The sequence below is a fragment of the Argopecten irradians genome, chromosome 2 (genome assembly GCF_041381155.1).
Source record: "Argopecten irradians isolate NY chromosome 2, Ai_NY, whole genome shotgun sequence".
In the NCBI taxonomy this organism is placed as follows: domain Eukaryota; kingdom Metazoa; phylum Mollusca; class Bivalvia; order Pectinida; family Pectinidae; genus Argopecten; species Argopecten irradians.
In genome coordinates, this window is record NC_091135.1 from 60,777,971 (window position 1) to 60,804,092 (window position 26,122).

Sequence of the window (26,122 nt, forward strand, 5' to 3'; positions counted from 1 at the left end):
CCGCCCATTTCTCTGTCGGTTAATTGATCTCACCTGTGGTTTGACAAAGCCACATCATCTTCGAAGGCTAAACAAAGAGGCTAGGGCTGATTTAGCCGCATGGAAAGTATTTTTAGATTATTTTAATGGAACATCTATGTTTTTGTCAGATCGTTGGGAAACTTCGCTGCAATTAGAGTTTTATACTGATGCAAGTAATATAGGTTTCGGTGGTGTTTTTCACGCATCGTGGATGTTCGGGAAATGGCCAAAGGATTGGCATTTATTACATATCACAGTGAAAGAATTTTTTGCTGTAATACTTGCTCTAAAACTATGGGGCCCTCAATTGATAAACCATTGCGTTGTTTTTCACTGCGATAATCACACTGTGGTAGAAATCATAAATAAACAAACGAGTAAGGATAAGACACTAGTGAAGCTGGTCCGGCGTTTAGTAGTTATCACAATGAGACTTAATATCTTGTTCACTTCGCGCCACATCCCTGGCAGGTGTAATGTATTAAGTGACCATCTGTCTCGTTTGCAGCTGGACTCCTTCCGTCTCTTGGCTCCTCATATGGACAACCAACCAACTCCAGTACCACCCGAACTCATGCACATTTGACCAATACAGTTCAATCGTTATTAATGTGTGCAACATCGGAACAAACTAACCGCATTTATAATAGAGCCTATACCTTGTTATGTCAGTTTGTAAACAAATGTTTTCAAGGTATCCCCATGCTCCCAACCTGTTCGTCCAGAAATTTTCACCCGCTACTATTTCAACATATGTTGCAGCTATCGGTTACGTTAACAAAATAAGTGGCTATCCTGATCCAACACAGTCATTTTTGATAAAAAATTGCTGAATTCTGTACACAGTGGTACGTACCAGGCTGACAATCGTTTGCATATTACACGGGAAATCCTTGCAAAACTGGTTGCTTCTTTGCGATATACTACATCCTCAGCTTACCAGTTCCAGCTACTGAAAGCTATGTATGTTTTGGCTTTTCATGCATTTTTACGAGTAGGCGAAATGACACTGAACAAATCAAAGGGCAATATCCTTCATTTTGAGGATATACTGTTTTCCAAAAATCAGTATGGTCTGGTGACGCAGATGGAATTATCATTCCGTTCCTTTAAAGGGCATTATAACATTAGACCAATAACACTGGTTTTTGTTCCCTCCAAGCCAAATAATGATCTCTGCCCAGTGCTAGCTCTTCAGCAGTATCTAAAGGTAAGGGGTTCTCAGTCGGGTCCTTTATTCTGTTTCCCGGGTGTACCTGTCACATTTATCTCATATTCATACTTTAACAAATGTTTTAAAGCTTCACTATCTTGGGCGGGTCTCGCCCATTTACGTTTCACTACTCATAGTTTTCGTATAGGTGCAGCGAGCTCTGCGTCGTCACGCGGTGTACCAGACGATGAAACACAGCAAATGGGAAGATGGCATTCAACAGCATTTAAGCGTTACATTCGCATGCCATCGGTTTTCGATATGTAATTATCCCATCATGAGTCTTTTGTTAACATGTCGTAGCTGCAACATTTATGAACTTTTCATTGGTCATTGGACCTAAAGTGTATATTGTTTGCTGAAGCTTTGTGCCATATGCATTTACATGTATATGTCTTATTAGCAGGGCTATGGGCATTGGGTCGATGGATCTAATTTTAGTTCACTTTTACTTAAATGTATTATATCTGTTTGCTGAAGCTTTATACCATTTGCATTTTATGTGTATATGTGTTATTATCCGGTCTATGGGCATTGGGTCGATAGATCTTTAAAAATTGTGTTCAGTTTACTTTATTAGGGGTCTCACTAACAGTATTACAATATGACTTTGAATGTTTTCGAATATGAAAATTGTCTTCCGTGCCAAATTCTATTTCATTTGTTATCATGAGGTATGTTGTTATGTATTGGCTTCCGGTCATTGGGTCGGGAAGTTATTAGACATTAAATTGAAATCGGCATTGTCATTGTATGTGAATTCCCAGTCAGAAAGTTTTCTGATTTTTCATATGGTATACATTTTCGTACAGGTGTAATATTTTTCACACCTTGCTTTATTTGGTATAATTCTTTCCCATGGCTGCGGATGGGGGAAGAGATTTCTACCCTATGTATTTTGTTTTTTTATACTACAAGACTACATATGGTTTGTAATCTCTGTGGTGTTTTTTGTACTCCCATCTTTGACTTGTTTAATAGTTTTGCACAAAACTTTGAAGAGTTAAGTTTTGTATTACGTAATTTCACACGTAAAATGAAACATATTGTTTATACATAGTGATATGTATCCGTCGTTTTAATAAAACGGCCACTTTCAATCTAATTTATGTGTTTGTCATTTATATCAATCAAGTCACACGAGCTTGCCATGGAAGAGACATATTAAGTTTCAACTGAAATCATTTATAAATGCAAATTAAACTTGTTTAATGTATTTTATGAATGTTACAGTTACATTGCTTTGACGTTATTTACGGTTAGTAAATGTGTATATTAAGAGTCAAGTTAATTAAGTTGTTTGTTTACAAGTCGTATTTCAATAGCATTACTGTAGCTGATGCTGACTGCGGTGAAGAGGTTACTGGGTTAAGAAAGACATTAATCTACGGCTAATTTTAGCACGTACGTTGCATAAAGAAAGCGTACGCTGATCGCAGGGTCAATCTCAAACGGACAACAATGGAGGAACAAAGTCTGTACATTAATGTCTTTCATTTGTAACCAGTGCCTGTTGTAAATAATCTATTGTGTGTAAAATTTCTTTCCCACCACCTCCCCTTCAGACCGCCTTTTTATATGGTAAGGGCTGTTAAGATAATGTTTTGTTTTCCATAATTGTATTCACTTAATCATTAGTAATGATACATTTTTGCTACTGGCATTTTTTGTACTCCCATCTTTGACTTGTTTAATAGTTTTGCACAAAACTTTGAAGAGTTAAGTTTTGTATTACGTAATTTCACACGTAAAATGAAACATATTGTTTATACATAGTGATATGTATCCGTCGTTTTAATAAAACGGCCACTTTCAATCTAATTTACGTGTTTGTCATTTATATCAATCAAGTCACACGAGCTTGCCATGGAAGAGACATATTAATTTTCAACTGAAATCATTTATAAATGATATGATTAAGGAAAAGAAACTGATGTGCTTTGCCTGTCAGTTGTAGAGAGCGCCATATTTACAACTCCTGTAACTCAATGTTGTAAAAACTTTCTATTGATACAGATAAAACTGGAGACAGACCATATCATGTAAACAAACCTCACTCAGTGTGATTACTATGATAATGGAAAACTGTCACCATAGCAACAAGTATCTAGACAATCATCAACGAAGGATGGCCTGGTATTGCATGATGGGTAGGTAATCAGGTGATTCTGACTACTGTCGGCAATAGCAGCACGCAAAACTGTAATGGATATGAAATAGATTCCATGCAGATTGATTAGCTGTTTAATGTAAAAAGGAAATTCTAAAATGTTATCTAATGAAACAAACAACTCTTCTTTTTACATTTAAAAGGAAACTCAAGAATCCTTATCTTCTTTATAGGAACATATTTTCTGCACATTTGGCTGAAGGTATTAAGTCAGCTGGTTTTCTTTCCTGAGCACCGATATTTTTATGCTGAACAACTGGACTTTGTATTTCTTTTACACTTTTAAGCAAATGCTGAATCATTTTACCTCCCTTAAATACTATCCATTCATCCCATGCAATTTACGGGCCAAATGTCAGATCCACAAGGTCAGGCGCAATATTAACATTTTGGTACACTTTTAAACTAGCATGCTTATAGGTCCATTATAATAAAAGTGAATTTATACAGGGAGAAATGTTACTTTTTACGTTGGTTGTTTGAATCCAAAATGACAGACAAAAATTTTAACCATTCCTCACAAAATACAGTAAAACTTTTTTAGACAAATCTGCTTGGTATAAATTTCTGCTTGTTTCAAAGTAAATTAAAATCTCCAGTTTTGGCTCCTCTTTATTTATATTTATTTGAGAAACATATAACAAAACTATGACATCTTTGGAATTTGTGAGAAAGCTTAGTAACTATGTTGATTTGAGGTGCAATCAGCCTTTGACTTTATAGTCTCAGAAACTCTACAGAGAATTTCTGTTGTAACAAATTATTTCTCCTGGTCCCATGGGATTCATTGTAGCAAAGCTTTATCGTTACTATTATTGACTTCTAACCTTTTACATGATTAAACAGTAGAACATTTGCCATAGCTGTGGTGTGACATCTATCTAAATATTTAGCTAGTGACCACCCTTATCTGTGGTCCACTGTGTCAGCCTGTAGCAGCCATGACTTCAGAGCCCCAATGATAAACAAGCTATAACAGAACCAATTTCCCCTGCCTGGTAGTGCCTCTATACTTTAGACCTTAATAAAATCTATCACTTTGTTTTCCTCCCTGGCAGCTCTATGTATGCATCTGTCCATCAAAACCTACTTTGGTAATTATACCATGGTTTTAAGATAACAGATTCCATCATTTGGATATAAAAACTTTCAGTCAAAAATATTTCTCAACAGTGACAAACAAGGGGCCAAGAGGGCCTGTTCGCTCACCTGGTTTGTAATGCCAGGTTCATTGCTTCTTTTCTGAAGGAATTTGAATATTTACCGCTATTTCCCACTATTTGGCCCCCCCCCTCCTGCCCCCAGGGGTTCAGAACCAAAATTTATACAAATTCTTCCCCCAAGGATGTCTGTGGTCAAATTTGGTTACAATCCATGCTGAACTCTAGGACAAGTAATGATTTATAGGATTTATTTCTATTTCCCCTATTGGGCTCCGCCCCTCCTGCCAACATGGGCCTTAACGGTCATCTGACTTGGCACAATACAACACCTAAAAGAATATAGTAGTGGCAAACGTTTTAGGCAATACAAAAGAACTCTTTTAATAGAAAAATTTAAGGTTCTGATATATTTGATGAATTGAACCATGAATGAAGGTCAAGGTCATTCATTTTAATAAACATGGTGTCCCTTGATCCCCACCAAGCTACAAGTCCAATATCAGGTATCTAGGCCTCTAAGTTATATAAGGTCATTCATTCAAACAAAGTTGGAAGCACTTTATTCCAGCATGTCACAGGTCCAAATATAAGGTCTCTAGGCCTCTTAGTTATTCACAAGACGTGGTTTATAGATATTATCATATTTGACCCCTGTGACCTTGAATGAAGGTCAAGGTCCTTCATTTGAACAAAATTGGTAGCCCTTCAACCCAGCATGCCATAAGCCAAATATGGGTACCCTGGGCGTTTTGGTTCCTGAGTAGAAGTTGCTTAAAGATTTTAGCCAATTTGACCTCTGTGACCTTAAATGAAGGTCAAAGTCCTTCATTTGAACAACTTGGTAACCCTTCATCCAAGCATGCTACAGGCCCAGTATCAGTACCCTTGGCCATCTGGTTCTTGAAAAGAAGTTGTTTAAAGATTTTAGCCTATTTGACCCTTGTTACCTTGAATGAAGGTCAAGTCATTCATTGAACAAACTTTGTACCCCTTTATTCAAGCATGCTACAGGCCCAATATCAGTGCCCTGGGCCTTCTGGTTCTTTAGAAGAAGTCATTTAAAGATTTTAGCCTTTTTGACCCCTGTGACCTGGAATGAAAAAGGTCAAGGTCATTCATTTGAATAAACTTTGTAGCCCTTCATCCCAGCATGCTACAGGCCATATATCAGTAACCTGGGCCTTTCGGTTATTTAGAAGAAGTTGTTTAAATGAAAAGTTTATGCATGGTGGATGGCGCACAGCAGACGGCGCTTGACAACTGATGGTGCATGATGACTTCAGGTCAGATGACCTTATAAAAGTCTCAGTGAAATGCAGTTAGAACCTTTCATATAAGATTTGTAAGCGTCAGATTTGAAGTTACTAACAGCGACCTTCAATGCATTGCATTAGCCATATCAATTTAAATCCAAGGAAACAAGATCACTATAAATTCTGTCAGTAGAACAGGGTGGAGAATCCTTTGATTTTAGAATCTGTGGGCTATCATTTTCCAGATGTAAATGAATAATTTAGAGAACCCAGTACAAACAAGGATTATCAGATAAGATCACTTTGGATGAAAAACTTCACAGTAAACATTTTGTATCTTATTATCGTGCTTATTTCCTGCTCTAGCTATCAGTATCATTTGAGTATTCCTTTGCAAGTTCAATTTAATGATAACTAGATCAGGTTCAGATTAAATATGATGAATTGCTTGAAAAATACAGCACGACATAATGAGTTGATAATGAGTTGATTATTTCTACAATTTCTGGCTTATTTCACCGCAAATAGCACCCCCCCCTACACACACACACACACAAAAATCAATACAAAAGGATTAAAATTCACCGTTGAAAGATGTCAAATGTGTTGTATACAATTACAATAACACATGACAACTACAGAACCAAAACAGATTTCAATAAAACGATCTATCCTTCTGAACTCGAAACATTTAAACAGCATCACCAATTACATTAACATTACATAGTCTTCAAATCTAATCACCCTCCTATCCTACAATTCCTGTGTGTTTATGCATAGTCGTCAAATCTAACCATCCTACTATCCTACAATTCCTGTGTGTTTATGCATAGTCGTCAAATCTAACCATCCTACTATCCTACAATTCCTGTGTGTTTATGCATAGTCGTCAAATCTAACCATCCTACTATCCTACAATTCCTGTGTGTTTATGCATAGTCGTCAAATCTAACCATCCTACTATCCTACAATTCCTGTGTGTTTATGCATAGTCGTCAAATCTAACCATCCTACTATCCTACAATTCCTGTGTGTTTATGCATAGTCGTCAAATCTAACCATCCTATTATCCTACAATTCCTGTGTGTTTATGCATAGTCGTCAAATATAATCACCCTACTATCCTACAATTCCTGTGTGTTTATGCATAGTCGTCAAATCTACCCATCCTACTATCCTACAATTCCTGTGTGTTTATGCCCAGGTTTCATTCTCTTTGGACATATAAAATGTTTTTGCATTTTTCCAAGGTTAATTGTGTTAGCACCAGAACGATCAGTAACTTAAGTTACTTAAAAATATATCTCTTTCTTGGAAAAAATTGGACGAAATTATAAGAAAAGATCTCCGGGAAAAAATTTAAAATTTATGACAGACCATATCAAACCAAATAAAATGTTTTGAAAGAATCCATTAAAACAATTAATAGCTTTTGAAGGCTGTAGAAACTATTGTCATTGTTTTCTCATTATCATATTCTACATTGGACAGCATGTATTTGGAATTTGAGAGCTGTGCATACAATGTTAACACTCTACAAACAGAAGAGTAGTGACAGATTGTGTTTATAGCTCAATTCCAGTATCATAATCAATCAATACTATGTTTCTAGATAAATACATATTTGCTATCACATTGCTTTTCTTTAACTTTGAAATATCATTTTTCAACTCATATCAATTCAATATTAAAAAAAAAAAATTAAAAAGCTATCCATGAGTATTAATTAAGACAAGTAACAACAAGATTTTTTCAAGAACCATGTAAATTATGCCTAATTAGGCTTCTAAGTTTTAAATGTTTGGCTAATTTTTATTCATGGAATGAAACATAAGTTTGATAATTCAACATCCAGAATGACTTTGATATCTTTGTAACCAAAGAATGCAATCTCTTCTCACTTAACAGCAGCCCAATACAGTTGTCAGGTATGCTAAGGTGAGGTGTACTCCTGGCATATGATTTACAGCATATCATTTTGATATATATCAATACGTCTAATTAATGTTAAATCTGCCACTTTGTTAATTAGATAGTGTAGATCAATACTCAAGCTAATTTCTCTTCGGGAGCAGTTGTTTACTGATATCAAACTTACTTTACACACAGTTAAATTACAGATAATTACCAATCATTAGGAAATACAGGTAGAATATCTCCAATAAAGAGCGAGAAAGCATTCTGGCCATATTCTCTTTTGGAAAATACAAAGATGTAATATGGTGTGAATAAATTATGAAGAGAAAAAAAAAGAAGAAATTGATCGAAACGAAAACTTTATGAATCAATCAACATAAAAAGTATAAATTTAATGGCATGTAGCTCAAGTTTACTTCTCACGATGTGAGTACATTGCTACCATAGTCAAAGTTGAACAGTATGTACAAGTAATTTAATCAAATGGAAAGGATTTCATTTCGTTAAGAGGATATATACCAGGGTAATGGCTGAATTAATCAGATTTTACTATATTTGGTAAGTTTACATCAGGTTTTAACTGCTGTGTATGGGGTGGACAGCTGTTGCCATAAATAGTAGAATTTTCAGAAGATAATATGAGTGTAAAGGTTCCTACCAAACGGTTAACAAAGATTCCAAGGAAGAGCTGTTGACACAAAAATTTTAAATGTAAATTTTACTAAAATGATATACAAAAATACTATTTCAGTCAAAATACAAAAAAAAATTGGTTCCATAAAAAAATTTTCATTGCAAAGAAACTCAATTTCTATATTTGGTAATGGTGCCCCATATCTTTGACCCTTCATTAAAGAAAGCGATTTCAAGCAAGCCCTTTCCCTAATAAGGTGTTTAAAATCTGAGAATGCATGTCAGTGATCAGCGAAAAGGAATATGATAACACATGAAAATACAATTTCTATTTTAGTTACAATGAACTTGACCTTTGGCCTTAGGTACCCACAAAAAGGGGCACCTGCTGATCTAAATTGTTGGAGGACAGTGGCTAATCTGATCTATAGTTCAAGAAATTAAGACATTTTGGTATGTATGTAGTATTATATGAATTGAACCTGATCTTTCCATGATGCAGAAATCTTATCATATTTTACTGAAAAAGGTAAGGTATCTACAGGCTGGAAATATAAAGATAATTCTCCAAGACAGAAATATGGGCAGAGTTAAGTGTATTTGTGTACCTACCAGACCTATAGTTGTAAAGGAGGGGGCACCTGCTGTCACAGGTATCAAATTCTCCTAAGGACAAATCTTCGTCCTCATCCCCACAATCACATTCGTACTGAAGGTCCATGATTTGGTGTTGAGTAGTACCCAGTGTTTGGTCTGGCCAGCCCCATACCATTGTACAGCATGTGACGGTCACCTACTGACCAGAGTGGCCAGTCTCACATCAAAGGCCACTGTTATACCACACTGGAAACTCCAGTCACAAACACATAATCTTAACACCAATAGGATTCACTCATTTGTTAATACTAGCTGACAATTGGATACATCCTACAGCCATTTTACTTTAAGTTCTACACAGATTTCTGAACACTGGCTTTATAAGATCATCTAACATATACTAATAAATCCATGTTAACTAATCACATAACATGTTCGACTTCCATTGTTGTTTCACTTCCCGATTTAGGATTCCACCAATTATTGTAAAATAAGCTACAGAAATCCGCTGTAATTCCTGTAGTGATGGTATTTTCCTGTCGAAGGACACTAATCAAGTTAAAGTCGCCACACCATGAGATGCTCTACACACTATTTTGTTAGAGTTTAACCACAGAGGCAAAGCCTCACAAATGACAGTGTCCCTGCCGGAGAGTTGTGGCCTATGTTGCAGTAATTGTAGAGTACTTGTGAGCGTTCCGTGTGGATTAAGTGACAGGATCATGTGTGTAGACACCAGCAAATGATTGAAGGAACACTGACTGACACAGATGTTCCATCACTTAGTCCCTCCACTGGTGTTTCATCACTCCCGCCTATGTAACACTGGGTTCCTATTGATTTTCGGTGTTTGGAGTTGCTCTATGTGAAACTATTGAGAAAGTGACAGAGTAAGCAAATACCAGCAATGTGTTGTAACCATCTGGCTCACATTGCAATGGACCTGTGATTGGACAGTAGTGTTCTCAACTAATCTAAACTGTATCTATAGACTTTTTCTTGAGCAGTAGTGTGGTCAACCAATCTTAACTATAGACTGTGGTCAAGCTATAGACCAATTAATCTAAACTGTATCAACTTTTTCTTGGGCAGTACTGTGGTCTAACTATAGACCAATTTATCTAAACTGTATAGACTTTTTTTTGGGCAGTATTGTTGTCTAACTATAGACCAATCTTAACTGTATAGACTTTTTTTGGGCAGTACTGTGGTCTAACTATAGACCAATCTTAACTGTATAGACTTTTTTTTGGGCAGTACTGTGGTCTAACTATAGACCAATCTTAACTGTATAGACTTTTTTTTGGGCAGTATTGTTATCTAACTATAGACCAATCTTAACTGTATAGACTTTTTTTGGGCAGTATTGTTGTCTAACTATAGACCAATCTTAACTGTATAGACTTTTTTTTGGGCAGTACTGTGGTCTAACTATAGACCAATCTTAACTGTATAGACTTTTTTTTGGGCAGTACTGTTGTCTAACTATAGACCAATCTTAAATGTTTAGACTTTTTCTTGGGCAGTACTGTGGTCTAACTATAGACCAATTTATCTAAACTGTAGACTTTTCTTGGGCAGTATTGTTGTCTAACTATAGACCAATCTTAACTGTATAGACTTTTTTCATGTGCAGTACTGTGGTCTAACTATAGACCAATCTTAACTGTATAGACTTTTTTCATGGGCAGTACTGTGGTCTAACTATAGACCAATCTTAACTGTATAGACTTTTTTCATGGGCAGTACTGTGGTCTAACTATAGACCAATCTTAACTGTATAGACTTTTTTCATGGGCAGTACTGTGGTCTAACTATAGACCAATCTTAACTGTATAGACTTTTTTCATGGGCAGTACTGTGGTCTAACTATAGACCAATTTATCTAAACTGTAGACTTTTCTTGGGCAGTACTGTGGTCTAACTATAGACCAATCTAAACTGTATAGATTTTTTCTTGTGCAGTGCTACTGTATAGATTTTTTATGCAGATAAGTTGCATCAAAAAATAGCTGAATGTTGAATTTGCTTGCCGTTGTCCAGTTGGCATTTATCCCCCTATAATTGCCAATTGAAAGTAGTCTCTATAATTTCTAACATGAACCTCTCTCTGTAGTGGTTTTAACTCTCTCTGAAATGCTTTATAAAAAAACTTCTTTTAGTATGTTTTACTTATGAACCTTCCTATTTCTGGAATTTTTGCATTGAAATGCAATAGTACTCCACTGTGGACTTTACTACGGGGTATTTAAGTATGGAACTATTACAACAAGGACATAGTCATTCAGATCCCCTGCCAAAGGAGATATCAAAAGCTGAAGTTTGATTGTGGAGACTTATGTGTATGAAAAAAAAACAGGAAAAAGGAAGTTGAGCTAAAGAAAGATGGAGTATAATTCAAATAGAGCGGGGCTGCAATTGTTGAATCAGGTATACAGCCTTGACATTTATATTAGACTATATACACAAAGATGGGTGGAGTTTTGCAAAGTAACATTTACCATTTACCATGATATTTTCAGCAATGTTTCCATGGTAACGGAAAAAGTGCAAAAAATGAAAACCTAAAAATAGCAAAAGGTACTTCTAGACCATAAAAAGAATGTCTCTATGAAGTTTCGTGGAAATATCTCTGCTGGTTTTAGACTTATGCTCCGGAAATGAACCTGCTACAAAAATATGATATTTTCAGCAATGTTTCTATGGTTACACAAAAAAGCACAAAAAGTGAAAACCTTAAAATAGCAAAAGGCACTACTAGACCATAAGACCAATGTGTCTATGAAGTTTCATGGAAATATCTCTGCTGGTTTTAGACTTGTGCTCCGGAAGCGATTCTAACACAAATATCTGCCATTTTCAACAATGTTTCCATGGTTACAGAAAAAAGTACAAAAAGTGAAAACATTAAAATAGCAAAAGGCACTACTAGACCATAAGACTAATGTGCCTATGGAGTTCCGTGCATATATCTCAACCAGTTTTCCAGTTTTGCTGTGGAAACGAACCTGGTACAAAAATATGATATTTTCAGCAATGTTTCCATGGTTACGGAAAAAGTGCAATAAAATGAAAACCTGAAAATAGCAAAAGGCACTATTAAACCATAAGAACAATGTGTCTATGAAGTTTCGTGGAAATATCTCTGCTGGTTTTAGACTTATGCTCCGGAAATGAACCTGCTACAAAAATATGATATTTTCAGCAATGTTTCTATGGTTACACAAAAAAGCACAAAAAGTGAAAACCTAAAAATAGCAAAGGCACTACTAGACAATAAGAACAATGTGTCTATGAAGTTTCATGGAAATATCTCTGCTGGTTTTAGAGTTGTGCTCCGGAAACGATTCTTACACAAAAATCTGCCATTTTCAGCAATGTTTCCATGGTTACAGAAAAAAGTGCAAAAAAAAAACAACCTTAAAATAGCAAAAGGCACTACTAGACCATAAGACCAATGTGTCTATGAAGTTTCGTGGAAATATCTCTTCTGGTTTTAGAGTTATGCTCCAGAAACGAACCTGGTACAAAAATATGATATTTTCAGCAATGTTTCCATGGTTACGGAAAAAATGCAAAAAATGAAAACCTAAAAATAGCAAAAGGCACTACCAGACCATAAGACCAATGTGTGTATGAAGTTTCGTGGAAATATCTCTACTGGTTTTAGAGTTATGCTCCGGAAACCATTCGTACGGACGGACAGACAGACGGACGGACAGATGGAACCCATTTGTATATCCCCCGCCAACTTCGTTGGGCGGGGGATAAAAACTTTCATGATTGGTCAATCTCCCTTTGAGTTTACCTATGTCATATCTGACAGATCTCCGTTAATTCCCTTTTAACAATTTACAATATGCCAATTGATATAAGCTACTACTAATTGAGGATGTTTTTAATTTGTACAATGTTTAATGAATTAACGATCAAAGGTATTGATGGTATAGCTGACTGCTGTAACAGGTGTAGCCTACCACACTTTAATGTGTCAACAAGCTGGCTGTATTTATACCATGGTGCCAGCAGATCTGTGTGTTTTAATGCTTCAGTTACTGCTCAATCAATACAGAGGAGATAAATTCCACCAGGTATTCATGTCTCGGTTATCGTACATCAAACACTGTGTTTCATTAAAATGAAAGAAAGACAAACAGGTCTCCTTTCAGCAATGAATACAGGGACGACAATAAACTGTTGGTTAGTTTTCCAGAGTGTGTTTCAATGAAACCAATTTAATTAATGACAGTTCAGTCTTCTTCATTTAAAATGATGTGTCATAATCTTCTCTGTTTGATGTGTTGACAGTAGGAATAATATATCTAAAAATAACTATATTTATTGTCTATTCACATAAAAATTTCTTTAACTTTAAAACAAAATAATTTTCCCTCTTAATAAAGACATATATGATAGCCTTCAATTGATTGCCCCTCTCAAAAGGCACTTCGGGTAGGTTCTAATAATATTATATCTATGGCCAACAGTATTACTGCCCTCCAGAAGTTACATAGACATTTCTGTGGCCAACAGCAATACTGCTCTCCTTACTAAGACATTTCTGTGGCCAACAGCAATACTGCTCTCCTTACACTGTGGCCAACAGCAATACTGCTCTCCTTACTAAGACATTTCTGTGGCCAACAGCAATACTGCTCTCCTTACTCTGTGGCAAACAGCAATACTGCTATCCTTACTAAGACATTTCTGTGGCCAAAAGCAATGCTATTCTCCTTACTAAAAAATTCTGTGGCCAACAGCTAATTGTTCCTCTTACTAAGACATTTCTGTGGCCAACAGCAATACTGCTCTCCTTACACTGTGGCCAACAGCAATACTGCTCTCCTTACTAAGACATTTCTGTGGCCGACAGCAATTCTGTTCTCCTTACTAAGACATTTCTTTGGCCAACAGCAATACTGCTCTTGTTACTCTGTGGCCAACAGAAATACTGCTTTCCTTACTCTGTGGCCAACAGCAATACTGCTCTTCTTACTCTGTGGCCAACAACAATACTGCTATCCCTACTAAGACATTTCTGTGGCCAACAGCAATACTGCTCTCCTTACTATGACATTTCTATGGCCAACAGCAATAATGCTCTACTTACTAAGACATTTCTGTGGCCGACAGCAATACTGCTCTCCTTACTCTGTGGCCAACAGCAATACTACTATCCTTACTCTGTGGTCAAAAGCAATACTGTTCTCCTTACTAAGATATTTCTTTCGTCAACAGCAATACTGCTCTTGTTACTCTGTGGCCAACAGAAATACTGCTTTCATTACTCTGTGGCCAACAGCAATACTGCTCTCCTTACTCTGTGGCCAACAGCAATACTGCTCTCTAACGAAAACATTTCTGTTGCCAACAGCTAATTGTTCTTCTTACTAAGACATTTCTTTGGCCAACAGCAATACTGCTCTTGTTACTCTGTGGCCAACAGCAATACTGTTCTCCTTACTCTGTGGCCAACAGCAATACTGCTCTCCTTACTTTGTTGCCAACAGCAATACTGCTCTCCTTACTAAGACATTTCTGTGGCCAACAGCAATACTGCTCTCCTTACTAAGACATTTCTTTGGCCAACAGAAATACTGCTCCCCTTACTAAGACAATTCTGTGGCCAACAGTAATACTGTTCTCCTTACTAAGACATTTATGTGGCCAACAGCAATACTGCTCTCCTTACTCTGTGGCCAACCGCAATACTATTCTCCTTACTAAGACATTTCTTTGGCCAACAGCAATACTGCTCTCCTTACTCTGTGGCCAACAGCAATACTACTCTACTTACTATGACATTTCTCTGGCCAACAGCAAGACTATTCTCCTTACTAAGACATTTCTTTGGCCAACAGCAATACTGTTCTCCTTACTAAGACATTTCTGTGGCCAACAGCAATACTGCTCTCCTTACTCTGTGGCCAACAGCAATATTGTTCTCCTTACTAAGACATTTCTTTGGCCAACAGCAATACTGCTCTCCTTACTCTGTGGCCAACAGCAATACTACTCTCCTTACTATGGCATTTCTGTGGCCAACAGCAATACTGTTCTCCTAACTAAGACATTTCGATGGCCAACAGCAATACTGCTCTCCTTACTCAGTGACCAACAGCAATACTGTTCTCCATACTAAGACATTTCTTTGACCAACAGCAATACTACTCTCCTTACTCTGTACTGCTCTCCTTACTCTGTGGCCATCAGCAATACTGCCTTCCTTACGCTGTGGCCAACAGCAATACTGCTCTCCTTACTCTGTGGCCAACAACAATACTGCTCTCTTTACTAAGACATTTCTGTGACCAACAGCAATACTGCTCTTCTTACTAAGATCTTTCTGTGGCCAAAAGCAATACTGCTCTTCTTACTTAGACATTTCTGTGACCAACAGCAATACTGCTCTCCTTACTAAGACATTTCTGTGACCAACAGCAATACTGATCTCCTTACTAAGACATATCTTTGGCCGCCAACAGCAATACTGCTCTCCTAACTAAGACATTTCTGTGGCCACAGCAATACTGCTTTCCTTACTAAGACATTTCTGTGGCCAACAGCAATACTGCTCTCCTTACTCTGTGGCCAACATCAATACTGCTCTCTTTACTAAGACATTTCTGTGGCCAACAGCAATACTGTTCTCCTTACTAAGACATTTCTTTGGCCAACAGCAATACTGCTCTCCTTACTCAGACAATTCTGTGGCCAACAGTAATACTGTTCTCCTTACAAAGACATTTCTGTGGCCAACAGCAATACTGCTCTCCTTACTCTGTGGCCAACCGCAATATTATTCTCCTTACTACGACATTTCTTTGGCCAACAGCAATACTGCTCTCCTTACTCTGTGGCCAACAGCAATATTGTTATCCTTACTGTGATATTTCTGTGGCCCAACAGCAATACTGCTCTCCTTACTAAGACATATCTGTGGCCAACAGCAATACTGTTCTCCTTACTAAGACATTTCTTTGGCAAACAGCAATACTGCTCTCCTTACTAAGACAATTCTGTGGCCAACAGCAATACTACTCTCCATACTCTGTACTGCTTTCCTTACTCTACTCTGTGGTCAACAGCAATACTGCTCTCCTTACTCTGTGGCCAACAACAATACTGCTCTTCTTACTAAGACATTTCTGTGGCCAAAAGCAATACTGCTCTCCTTACTTAGACATTTCTGTGACCAACAGCAATACTGCTCTCCTTACTATGACATTTCTGTGACCAACAGCAATACTGATCTACTTACTAAGAAGTATCTTTGGCCGCCAACAGCAATACTGCTCTCCTAACTAAGACATTTCTGTGGCCACAACAATACTGCTCTCCTTACTCTGTGGCCAACAGCAATACTGCTCTCCTTACTACGATATTTCTGTGGCCAACAGCAATAAGCTCTCCTTACTCTGTGGTCAAAAGCAATACTGTTCTCATTATTAAGATATTTCTTTGGCCAACAGCAATACTGCTCTTGTTACTCTGTGGCCAACAGAACAACTGCTCTTCTTACTAAGACATTTCTGTGGCCAACAGCAATACTGCTCTCCTTACTAAGACATTACTGTGGCCAACAGCAATAAGCCTCTCCTTACTCTGTGGTCAAAAGCAATACTGTTCTCATTATTAAGATATTTCTTTGGCCAACAGCAATACTGCTCTTGTTACTCTGTGGCCAACAGAAATACTGCTCTCCTTACTCTGTGGCCAACAGCAATACTGTTCTCCTTACTCTGTGGCCAATAGCAATACTGCTTTTCTTACTCTTTGGCCAACAACAATACTGCTCTCTTTACTAAGACATTTCTGTGACCAACAGCAATAATGCTCTCCTAACTAAGACATTTCTGTGGCAAACAGCAATACAGCTATCCTTACTAAGACATTTCTGTGACCAACAGCAATACTGCTCTCCTTACTAAGACATTTCTGTGACCAACAGCAATACTGCTCTTATTACTAAGACATTTCTGTGGCCAACAGCAATACTGCTCTCCTTACTAAGACATTTCTGTGGCCACCAACAGCAATACTACTCTCCTTACTAAGACATTTCTGTGGCCAACAGTAATACTGTTCTCCTTACAAAGACATTTCTGTGGCCAACAGCAATACTGCTCTCCTTACTCAGTGGCAAACAGCAATACTGCTCTCCTTACTAAGACATTTCTGTGGCCAACAGCAATACTACTCTCCTTACTAAGACATTTCTGTGGCCAACAGCAATACTGCTCTCCTTACTCTGTAGCCAACAGCAATATTGCTCTCCTTACTACGACATTTCTGTGGCCAACAGCAATAAGCTCTCCTTACTCTGTGGTCAAAAGCAATACTGTTCTCATTATTAAGATATTTCTTTGGCCAACAGCAATACTGCTCTTGTTACTCTGTGGCCAACAGAAATACTGCTCTCCTTACTCTGTGGCCAACAGCAATACTGTTCTCCTTACTCTGTGGCCAATAGCAATACTGCTTTTCTTACTCTTTGGCCAACAACAATACTGCTCTCTTTACTAAGACATTTCTGTGGCAAACAGCAATACAGCTATCCTTACTAAGACATTTCTGTGACCAACAGCAATACTGCTCTCCTTACTAAGACATTTCTGTGACCAACAGCAATACTGCTCTTATTACTAAGACATTTCTGTGGCCAACAGCAATACTGCTCTCCTTACTAAGACATTTCTGTGGCCACCAACAGCAATACTACTCTCCTTACTAAGACATTTCTGTGGCCAACAGTAATACTGTTCTCCTTACAAAGACATTTCTGTGGCCAACAGCAATACTGCTCTCCTTACTCAGTGGCAAACAGCAATACTGCTCTCCTTACTAAGACATTTCTGTGGCCAACAGCAATACTACTCTCCTTACTAAGACATTTCTGTGGCCAACAGCAATACTGCTCTCCTTACTCTGTAGCCAACAGCAATATTGCTCTCCTTACTACGACATTTCTGTGGCCAACAGCAATAAGCTCTCCTTACTCTGTGGTCAAAAGCAATACTGTTCTCATTATTAAGATATTTCTTTGGCCAACAGCAATACTGCTCTTGTTACTCTGTGGCCAACAGAAATACTGCTCTCCTTACTCTGTGGCCAACAGCAATACTGTTCTCCTTACTCTGTGGCCAATAGCAATACTGCTTTTCTTACTCTTTGGCCAACAACAATACTGCTCTCTTTACTAAGACATTTCTGTGACCAACAGCAATAATGCTCTCCTAACTAAGACATTTCTGTGGCAAACAGCAATACAGCTATCCTTACTAAGACATTTCTGTGACCAACAGCAATACTGCTCTCCTTACTAAGACATTTCTGTGACCAACAGCAATACTGCTCTTATTACTAAGACATTTCTGTGGCCAACAGCAATACTGCTCTCCTTACTAAGACATTTCTGTGGCCACCAACAGCAATACTACTCTCCTTACTAAGACATTTCTGTGGCCAACAGTAATACTGTTCTCCTTACAAAGACATTTCTGTGGCCAACAGCAATACTGCTCTCCTTACTCAGTGGCAAACAGCAATACTGCTCTCCTTACTAAGACATTTCTGTGGCCAACAGCAATACTACTCTCCTTACTAAGACATTTCTGTGGCCAACAACAATACTGCTTTCCTTACTAAGACATTTCTGTATCCAACAGTGATACTTCTCTCCTTATCAAGACATTTTTCATCATCCAGCTTATAAAGTTATTTCTTGAGACTAACAAAATATTATCTCGACAATGAGTAGTAGCCAGGTATAAAACATAGGCACAGTAGCTAGAAAATGTCAAAAACATTGAATTATTTAATCTCCAAAAAAAATTAATGTAACCTGGTAATAAATGGAAGGCATGAAAAAAGGGAAGGCATCAATTTCGAGATATCAAAACGATGTAAGTGGAGTATGATTTATCGTCAATTAGTCCCACCTTCCAATAATTATGATGTCATATTTTGACACAATTTTTGTGACATTACAATCACTGAAAGGTGGGACTAATCAACAATAAATCGTACTTTGCCAATGTCGTTTTGGTATCACAAAACCTTTGTATTGAAAACAAGAGGTCCCAGAGGGATCTTGGCGCCCACCATAGAATGATCTATATCTGACAAAGGAAAGATGGATCTTTTCTCTACTTTTTAAACTTTTTCAAACATATAACATATTCTACATATAAAATTTGAGACAGATCACTTCAGTACCTTTTGAGAAATAGCGGTAACAAACTTCAACTATCAAAATCCAAGATGACTCCTTGGCGGCCATCTTGTTGATCAATCGGTCCCAAATCACAATATGCACAACTAGGGCCCTTGGGGAACCTACATGTGAAATTTGAGACAGATCCCTTCAGTACTTTCTGAGAAATAGCGATAACAAACTTTGAATAACAAAATCCAAGATGGCTGCCTGGCGGCCATCTTGTTGACCGATCGGTCCCAAAATGCAATATGCACAACTAGGTCCCTAGGGGAACCTACATATGAAATTTGAGACAGATCCCTTCAGTACCATCTGAGAAATAGCGATAACAAACTTTAACTATCAAAATCCAAGATGGTGGCCTGGCGGCCATCTTGTTCTCCGATTGGTCCAAAAATGCGATATGCACAACTAGGGCCCTAGGGGAACCTACATATTAAATTTAGAAAAAGATCCCTTCAGTTCTTTTTGAGAAATAGGAATATCAAACCTTAACAATCAAAATCCAAGATGGCCGCCTGGCAGCCATCTTGTTTTTCCGATCAGCCTCAAAATCTGTATGGCACAACTAGGGACCAAGGGTACTCTCCATGTGAAGTTTGAACAAAATCCCTTCAGTAGTTCTCAAGAAATATCGATAACGAACTTCAACTGCCAAAATCAAAGATGGCTGCCCTGCAGCCATCTTGTTTTTCCAATCAGCCTCAAAATCTGTATGGCACAACTAGGGAACAAGGGTACCCTTGATGTTAAGTTTGAACAAAATCCCTGCAGGAGTTCTCAAGAAATATTGATAACAAACTTCAACTGCCAAAATCAAAGATGGCTACCTGGCGGCCATCTTGTTTTTTCGATCAGCCACAAAATCTGTATGGCACAAATATGGACCAAGGGGACCCTCCATGTGCAGTTTGAACAAAATCCCTGCAGTACTTTTTAAGAAATAGTGATAACAAGCATTGTTTACGGACGGACGACGGACGGCGGACGATGGACGACGGACCACAAACGCAGGGCGATTTGAATAGCCCACCATCTGATGATGGTGGGCTAAAAATGGACTAAACTAAATATCAGCCAAAACACAAGGACTGGGATTAAACAAAATCTGAGCATAATTAATGGATCTTACTCTGACCTGTGGACTTTCAGCACAAATTTTGACAGCAGGACTGAAAAACAAAACTCTCATTTTCTAGAACAGGAGAGATCTGGAGTCTGTGAAAACTAGACATTTCATATGTCTCCATCCTTATCCAGGCTAACAATCTACAATGCACCTATTAAACACATATACATGTATTATACCATCAATCAGCTTTCATCAGTAACCATCTACTGGCCATCATTACGACAATACATAACACTTCTTAGGATAGAAACACTGGCAACAAAACATTCATGATCACTAATTATATCAAATATGATCTTTCCTATGTGAGACAGAAACTCTCTCCTCTAATTGCCTGAACTAAGAGTTATATAGATAAAAAGTGACTTGTATGAAAACATCTTCACTCAATTAATATCATGATGTCACTTCAGAGGTAGTGCTGCATTTTAATAAAACCATTCAAAGGCTGTCCTTTCTTTACATGTTAAAAAATACTTAACTGAATATATGTAACATTAGAATACTCTAACATTCAGCTATTTTCTGTTCTCACAATCAATTTCAAATATGGATGCTTAACTACAGACCATTATGAACTGTTTTCACACTAGGGGAAAGATCAATAAATAAAGATTCTTGGAAAAAAATCAATATTAGCCTTTAAAGTTCAAAATGCAAATCAGTCATACTGATAGTTTTCTTTTTTATATGTCAATAGCATGACTATCAAATATGGAGAACAAATGCCCAAAGGAAACCTAAAGATAAAATCTGAGACTAAGCCATTCGGAACTTCTGTATTAGAACTAGAAAACTGCAAGCTAGATGTCCTTCAGAAGTGGCCCCATCACCTTTAATAAAGTTAACCCTAAGCTGCAGTGATTGCACTTTAATGTCTGAAGGTCTTTATTTTGGTTCTTAAACAAAGAACCAACCGATAGCGCTAAAAGCTAGGCGATTCTTTGGGTGGGGATTTTTCATTCATCCAAAGTAATATCCCGACGTATTATAAAAAAAAATTTTGGCTGCACAAATCCTTTAACGTTCTATAGTTGGCTATGGTCAATGAAGGGCAGATATAGGTAACAATGAATGCTCTATAGATGGTTATGGTCAATGAAGTATATAGGTGACAATGAATGTTCTATAGATGGTTATGGTCAATGAAGGACAGATATAGGTAACAATGAATGCTCTATAGATGGTTATGGTCAATGAAGTATATAGGTAACAATGAATGTTCTATAGATGGTTATGGTCAATGAAGGACAGATATAGGTAACAATGAATGTTCTATAGATGGCTATGGTCAATGAAGGACAGATATAGGTAACAATGAATGTTCTATAGATGGCTATGGTCAATGAAGGACAGATATAGGTAACAATGAATGTTCTATAGATGGCTGTGGTCATCAATTAATGTTCTATAGAAGGCTATGGTCAATGAAGGGCAGATATATGTAGCAATGAATGTTCTATAGATGGTTATGGTCAATGAAGTACAGATAAGTGACAATGAATGTTCTATTGATGGTTATGGTCAATGAAGGACAGATATAGGTAACAATTAATGTTCTATAGATGGTTATGGTCAATGAAGGACAGATATAGGTAACAATGAATGTTCTATAGATGGCTATGGTCAATGAAGGGCAGATATATGTAGCAATGAATGTTCTATTGATGGTTATGGTCAATGAAGGACAGATATAGGTAACAATGAATGTTCTATAGATGGTTATGGTCAATGAAGGACAGATATAGGTAACAATGAATGTTCTATTGATGGTTATGGTCAATGAAGGACAGATATAGGTAACAATGAATGTTCTATAGATGGCTATGGTCAATGAAGGACAGATATAGGTAGCAATGAATGTTCTATTGATGGTTATGGTCAATGAAGGACAGATAAGTGACAATGAATGTTCTATAGATGGTTATGGTCAATGAAGTACAGATATAGGTAACAATGAATGTTCTATAGATGGCTATGGTCAATAATGGGCAGATATATGTAGCAATGAATGTTCTATAGATGGTTATGGTCAATGAAGGACAGATAAGTGACAATGTATGACCTATGGACAGCTATGGTCAATGAAGGACAGAGAAGTGACAATGTATGACCTATGGACAGCTATGGTCAATGAAGGACGGATAAGTGACAATGTATGACCTATGAACGGTTATGGTCAATGAAGGACAGATAAGTGACAATGTATGACCTATGAACGGTTATGGTCAATGAAGGACAGAGAAGTGACAATGTATGACCTATGAACGGTTATGGTCAATGAAGGACAGATAAGTGACAATGTATGACCTATGAACGGTTATGGTCAATGAAGGACAGAGAAGTGACAATGTATGACCTATGAACGGTTATGGTCAATGAAGGACAGAGAAGTGACAATGTATGACCTATGAACGGTTATGGTCAATGAAGGACAGATAAGTGACAATGTATGACCTATGGACAGCTATGGTCAATGAAGGACAGAGAAGTGACAATGTATGACCTATGAACGGTTATGGTCAATGAAGGACAGAGAAGTGACAATGTATGACCTATGAACGGTTATGGTCAATGAAGGACAGAGAAGTGACAATGTATGACCTATGAACGGTTATGGTCAATGAAGGACAGATAAGTGACAATGAATGTTCTATTGATGGTTATGGTCAATGAAGGACAGATATAGGTAACAATGAATGTTCTATAGATGGCTATGGTCAATGAAGGACAGATATAGGTAACAATGAATGTTCTATAGATGGCTATGGTCAATGAAGGACAGATAAGTGACAATGAATGTTCTATTGATGGTTATGGTCAATGAAGGACAGATATAGGTAACAATGAATGTTCTATAGATGGCTATGGTCAATAATGGGCAGATATATGTAGCAATGAATGTTCTATAGATGGTTATGGTCAATGAAGGACAGATAAGTGACAATGTATGACCTATGGACAGCTATGGTCAATGAAGGACAGAGAAGTGACAATGTATGACCTATGGACAGCTATGGTCAATGAAGGACAGATAAGTGACAATGTATGACCTATGAACGGTTATGGTCAATGAAGGACAGATAAGTGACAATGTATGACCTATGAACGGTTATGGTCAATGAAGGACAGAGAAGTGACAATGTATGACCTATGAACGGTTATGGTCAATGAAGGACAGATAAGTGACAATGTATGACCTATGAACGGTTATGGTCAATGAAGGACAGAGAAGTGACAATGTATGACCTATGAACGGTTATGGTCAATGAAGGACAGAGAAGTGACAATGTATGACCTATGAACGGTTATGGTCAATGAAGGACAGATAAGTGACAATGTATGTTCTATTGATGGTTATGGTCAGCTATGGTCAATGAAGGACAGAGAAGTGACAATGTATGACCTATGAACGGTTATGGTCAATGAAGGACAGAGAAGTGACAATGTATGACCTATGAACGGTTATGGTCAATGAAGGACAGAGAAGTGACAATGTATGACCTATGAACGGTTATGGTCAATGAAGGACAGATAAGTGACAATGAATGTTCTATTGATGGTTATGGTCAATGAAGGACAGATATAGGTAACAATGAATGTTCTATAGATGGCTATGGTCAATGAAGGACAGATATAGGTAACAATGAATGTTCTATAGATGGCTATGGTCAATGAAGGACAGAGAAGTGACAATAAATAACCTATGGACAGCTATGGTCAATGAAGGACAGAGAAGTGACAATAAATAACCTATGGACAGCTATGGTCAATGAAGGACAGAGAAGTGACAATGTATGACCTATGGACAGCTATGGTCAATGAAGGACAGAGAAGTGACAATAAATAACCTATGGACAGCTATGGTCAATGAAGGACAGAGAAGTGACAATAAATAACCTATGGACAGCTATGGTCAATGAAGGACAGAGAAGTGACAATAAATAACCTATGGACAGCTATGGTCAATGAAGGACAGAGAAGTGACAATAAATAACCTATGGACAGCTATGGTCAATGAAGGACAGAGAAGTGACAATAAATAACCTATGGACAGCTATGGTCAACGAAGGACAGAGAGGTTACAATGAATTTCCTTTGAACAGCTATGGTCAATGAAGGACCAAAGTGGCAATGAGATGGCATCCATATAGAAAGTAGCAAGTGAGATCCTCATAACCCCCTGGGGAGTGAACCTCATGTTAATTATTAGCATCAGGACCCATCTTACTCAAGAGCTGGTTATCACTATCTCACTACCAAGAGTTACAAGTTTTTTCTCACTACCAAGAGTTACAAGTTTTTAGTTCTATTCATAGCGCTGTCTCGGGTAAAATAAATGGGACACATGCAGAGATGAAAGAATTATATATCAAAATCCAACATTTTGCTTTCTACAAAATTTAAATGAATTAATTTGGTAATACTTAAACAAAATATGCACTACATGTGATCAATTGGAAATCATTGAACTTTAATTCATTAATTCTAATTAGCAATGGAACACCAGCAGCAAATCTATAATTAGTTAGGGAGTTTTAATTGGAATGGATTACCTTGTTAAATATAATTGATGATATGTTCTAAATTCCTATAAAAATATATCTTATTTATTCACTTTAAACAGCTAAATATTGATACATTGATGATTTTTTTTTGATTTTTCAGACTGTGATGAAAGTGAGTACCAGTAATATTTTTTTTATCATAGGTTGTTTAAAATTATTCATAGTTTAATCACTTCATTTTTCTACCATTGAATGCTTTGAAGTCTGTAGACATTTTTTTTGTTTTTTTTTTTTAAAATAGCTATGATATAGTTTCTGATTATTAAAATACCTATGTATACATGATAGATCAAACTAATACTAAGGAATGATTAGACTAATCAGATACACATTTAATGTAGGTCAAAGGTCAAAGTGCAGACCAAGGTGACCTTGATATTTACCAGGTTTTTAGAAAGTGTCAAAATATATTACTGATTCACTCTTAGCTTTTATGAGTCAAAATGGTAGATATATAAAGATAAATACAATATCTTTAGAAATAAGTATGAGTGGCTGTCCAAGTTCAGAAATAAGTATGAGTGGCTGTCCGAGTTCACAGATTTGACCTCCTGTTCAGTAACTTACAGTACTAGATGTGTGTTACATCAACAGTCACAGAAATGTTGTTATTTTCCAGGAATAACTCGGACATTCTCCTAATCCAGAGATGCCCATGTGGCCGGAGCAGAGCCTACAAAATCAATACTACAGGACCAAACAACAAGGAATCTGAATTAGACTAGCCACTTGATTCTCCAGCTCAGATCAATGGTAGACAGAGAGAGCACACTATCTACAAATCCCTGAGGATTACACAAACAATGACAACTATATCTTAATGGTCACACCAATAACCCAGCCCTATGGGACAGAGCTGGAACGGCTAATGTCATCCAAAGTCAACACAAGCAATAAGACCTGTAGAAGAATAACACAGTATCCTTTGACAACCTAGGTCAAATGTTTTGGGATGAAAATCAATAAAAAAAACTTCAGCAATATTTTTTTCACATTTACGTTCTAAAACTGTTCAAAGTTAATCAAAATATTTCCTTCAAGCATTGTCACATACAATCAAATATACCAGTTTTTATATTTCCTTCTATTCCACAGAATGTTGGTGAATACTTCAATCATTTTGAAGACTTCACAATTTTCCATTAACCAATTACTTAATGAATACCACAAAATGCCGAAGGCCATTTGCAAACTGTTCAGAAAACAGTTTATACCATTTGGAAATTAAGAAGTCAG

The 26,122-nt window shown here is 37.1% G+C and overlaps 1 protein-coding gene and 1 pseudogene across 1 annotated transcript in view; one reads left to right on the forward strand and one right to left on the reverse strand.

The window, feature by feature from the left end:
* LOC138316764 (uncharacterized) overlaps nt 1-26,122 on the reverse strand; it is a 119,387-nt gene that overhangs the window by 72,876 nt on the left and 20,389 nt on the right. The window lies entirely within an intron of this gene.
* On the forward strand, nt 2-1,697 carry LOC138317046 (uncharacterized; annotated as a pseudogene).